This window comes from Penaeus japonicus, unplaced genomic scaffold (genome assembly GCF_977035675.1).
Source record: "Penaeus japonicus unplaced genomic scaffold, GWHDUDI00000001_assembly GWHDUDI00000007, whole genome shotgun sequence".
NCBI lineage: Eukaryota > Metazoa > Arthropoda > Malacostraca > Decapoda > Penaeidae > Penaeus > Penaeus japonicus.
Window position 1 is genome coordinate 9,573,348 of NW_028234409.1, and position 5,000 is coordinate 9,578,347.

Sequence of the window (5,000 nt, forward strand, 5' to 3'; positions counted from 1 at the left end):
TTAATATCAAGCCACGCAGAAACTTGTAAACCTCAGTTGTCACATCTGTTCGTCCAACAACTTATAATTGGCATCTTGCAATTCTCATTTGTTAAATTTCGTGGTGACATGTGTGGCGTGGCGTAGTGTTACATAAGACCTCTACGACAAACAATTTATCCTTTTCAGACCTCGGATATGTTTTAGATTAGACCAAACCAAGACCGTAATTATACAACACGAATTGACTTCTCATTCAGATAAGTGAAAGATCGACGTATGAGTTCAAATTACCTGTTGTCATTGTTTACTTGCGTCTCAGCTGTTTGGCTACAAGTATTCTCGGTCCTCCTCGGTATACTGCGATATCACTCATTTCAGATATTACATACAATTTCTTATCATACGATTATGGAAGATTCTTTGCTCCCATTGTGTTAGGATTGCAGTTCTCAGACTGGCTTGCTGTTGTCTTTGTTAAACAGAGGCAGTTTTCCATCTACGAGGCACCTTTTTAAGCTGGAGGTTCTACCAATATAGGCTTTTGTAGCTCCCGAGGGTGCAGTCCATCTTGGCCAGCTAATCTGCTAGCTTTCAGGATCATATTTATTTATTTACTTATTCATTTATTTATTTATTCAAATCGTCCTCAGCCAGAACAGCCGTATTGCACAAGAGAGCACCGCATTTCATATTCATTATGTATAACACGTTAAGTTGAACCTGCTGAATAACTGAATCTTTATTTGCATAAAGACACTGCTAAAACACATTCCTCTAGCTCCAGGTCGTCCAGTGACTGAAATACAACATTTTGGATTTCCATAATTCGTTTTTATTATTCATTATATTGTTTATATTATTCTATATTGTATACCATATATATATTATATGTATATTATTTATTGTTATTATTATATATATCATTTATATTATTTATTATATATTATTTATTGGGGGGGGGGGGGATTTTTGTTCCTCCTAAAAAGATCATTATAAGCCTGACAAAGTATGGCCGTGATTTGTCATACCTGCATGACGACGTCTAACGCCTCATTGTGAAGTATACCTGAAAATGTATCACTTACTTATCATCAAAATTATCATATCAGTGATAGAAAATATTTTCAGATTACGATTAATAATTCAATAGACTGCCACTAACCGCCATTATTATTTCCTTCCTGGAAAAAAAGGTGGGAAACCATGCAAATATTTAACCATTAGAGGACACAACAAACAAGCAATTTTTTTAATAAGTTTTTTTCCGAAATAAGACCGTTTATCTTTACACAAATTCGTCAATCCTGAAAATAAAACAAACTAAACATACATGCCAATAATCGAATCAAGCAAACATACTAAAAAAAAAAAAAAAAAAAAAAAAAAAAAAAATGTCCCCAGATTTCAGTTCGGTTCACCACTCATTACAAGCGAATAGTATTCGGTGCTCTACCTACAAAAATCCGGGTGGTTCACATCAGCATCCAGTTCAGAAGACGCACTCATTCGTTCACGCAGAAACCACTCCCCCTTTTACCTCTGTCCTCACCATTTCCGTCTGTCCTCACTGGCACGGCACATTCTCGGGTGCCGTTGGGAATAGGGATGGCGCTTCTATATTTTTTTTTTTTGCGATATCTTCAGCCCTCTCGTCTTTAAATGCCTTTGTACTTTGTTATGGTTTATCTGTCAGCGATAACTGCCCATCCTGGTGAAGAATGATGCAACGCATAATTTTTGCTTATCTGACTGGCATTTCTACGCTAAGAAACACAAGTTATTTTCTTGGCGAAGAATTCTATTTATTTGAACTTGCATACAAATATAGCTGAATTGTTACCAGATTTATGTTTTTTTTAATTAATAATATAATACCGCTGTTCCTGGTCTGCTATGTCACAGTTATACCTAGAGGCGCTTATTTTCGCGTCCATATATTTTGTTAAATGTCACTGAATCCTGATATCTTTGTTTTTGCGCAACGAAGCTCTGTGTCTGATTTTAGCAATGTTGATTTGTCTCATTTAACCTTCCAATTACAATAGCCACAGCCCACCCTACGCAATCATCGTACATATAAATGAATAACTGAAAATTCATTGCTAGCGACGAAGAATTAATAAAAAAAAGGAAAAATTCATCCACAAGCATCGCATCCACCGGTTTGTACTCTCTCATTCCTTATCTATATAAAATGTCATAACCTTGGCTCCTCGCCCCCCTCTTCCTCCTCAGGACTTGTGAGGCCCTGTTTTCCACGAAGGACTGGCCTCTTCACCTGACGGATATTCTCGTGGCGGGGGAGAAGATCCTATGGGCGGACTCCGAGTCTCCGGCAGGACCTGTCGCTGGTGAATTGGACTGTGGACCCTTCCACACTAGTTCGACCTTCCATAGGTGGAATAGCTCTAGAAATTCGACAGATTTCTTTTGCGGACAGAGGTGGTACTGGATGTCGTCTGGACGCCTTCATAGCTGATTGGAATCGGTGGGATAGGATTTACTTGTTCCTTCATCCCGCCTGATGCCGTGACATAACACGAGTACAGGAGGCATGGCAGTGAGCCTCTCATCCCGTACCACGTTCCTGGTAAGTTTTGGTACGGGAGATGGTCACGTGTTGTACGTGATCTTGCAATGGATGAGTCGCGTTCATAGGCCTCAGCTTACGCAGGTTCTATTCGTAATACTTTAAAATGGGTTTCATGCTTCAGATGCTAGATCTTAATGACCTACAAAGAAAACAAAAAGAATACACACACACACACAAACACAAACACACACACACACACACACACTCACACTCACACACACACACACACACACATATATATATATATATATATATATATATATATATATATATATAAATATATATATAATATATATATATATAAAATATATATATATATATATATATATATAATATATATATATATATATATATATAATATATATAATATATATATATATATATATATATATATATATATATATATATATATATATATAATATATATATATATATATGTGTGTGTGTGTGTCTGTGTGTGTGTGTGTATGTATGTTTACACACACACACATATATATATATATTTATATATATATACATATATATGTATATATATATACACATATATATAGTTACCCTATCATTTCTACGCAATTAACTCATGCAAACAAGCATGATATCATTCATCCATCAGAATAAAAATAGCACATCAACAATGCACTATATTTCAACAGAATAAAGTGTAAAGTTACGAATAGGAAGACCCAAATAAGATAATACCAAATCCATTGTGAGTTATATAAATCCATTGTGAGTTATGACGTGCATAAACTTTCGGAAGACCAGAGGCTCCAAGGAAAAAAAAATCTCTTGGCAAGAAGGGCACTTTTTTTTTTCCTTATTTTGACTTAGAGACAATAATCAAATAGAAAAGAAAAGGCGTAGGGACTCAAACTACCCGACCTCCCCCCCCCAGGCTTTGTAAAGGTAGTAATGATAATGATAATGTTAATAATGATGATGAAAATAATGATAATGATAAGAATTATAAGAACGCTAATAAAGATGATATTGATATGAACAATAATAATGTTGATATAAAAAATAACATTATTGATAACAATACTAATGATAACAATGATAATGATAGAAATGATAAAGCTTAATCTCTCTTTCCATCTTTATCTATTTATCGATTTTTGTTGTGTTGTTCTTCTATTTTCACGGCGCCATATTTACAGTGTATCAATAATACAATAGGCCTATAGGTTACATTAGCCTAGATCCTCATCATTCTTCTTATAACCCCTTGTTCTAATACACGATCTGTAATTACTGTATTGGTGATGATTATGTCTGTAGTGGTGATGGTGATTATGACTGTAGTGGTGATGATGATTATGAATGTAGTGGTGATAATGCTGATGATTGTGATGATGATACTAATGGTGATGATAGTGATGATGTTGACATTGATAATGACAATAGCAAAGACAACAGCGATGGTAATAATACTAGAATATTGATAATAATAGTAATAATAATGACAAACAATAAAAAACAAAACAAAACAAAACAAAAAACAAAACAAACACAATGATGATGACTAATAATCACAAACACCTGACAGTATAATCACAGTCAATCCAGAACACACTGACGTCCAGAAGACCATTAATTAAGACCATAAGAGGAGCCGAGAACAAGGAGACCCAATGGTCCAAGAGTAGGCAGGATTTTGAGACCCATTTGGCAACTAGTCACTTCTCCGAAAAGAAAGTTTACTGGTGTGTTTATTTATCCCGTTTTTTTTTTGTTTATTCCTTCCTGATTTCTTTCTTCTTTTCTGTTTCCGTTTTGGCTATGTGCACGGTCTAGTTTATTTATGTATTCTTTAAAATATGAATATTTGTTTTGTATTCTATTACGTGAACTCTTTGCTGTTAAGTCTAACGAGAAGGTTTCGACATTTATCGCGGTAAACATTTGAAAGGAAATCCGGAGGCCAGACACAAGCATACACTCATACAGGAAACGGTGCTAAGGTCTCAGTTTGTATGTTCTCTTTCTAACTACCTTTCTCTATCATTCCTTCTTTATATATATGTATATAACTTTATCTATCTCTCTATCCATTCGCATGACAATAATAACAGAGAGGAGATTCCAGGGACCGTAAATGTAAATATGAATATTATCGACTGTTAGTCACCATTAATGGACAGACGATCATAAGGTTCGAAGAAAATTCAAATCCTATTGTATGCACCATCGTTTTTTTTTTCTTTCTCAGTTCCAGCTAAAAGGTTAAGTTATATCTTCATTCGAAGCAGCTACTCTGCTATACTACGAAGATCACGGAGTTCATCGTCCAGGGAAAATACTAATCATACTACTGATAATTAGGATGATATCAGTAACGCTAGTAGCGATCAAATGATGACTGTAATCTTAAAGCAACAACTATTAACGGTCGTGATGGATATTGTAATCCCATGACTCCTTA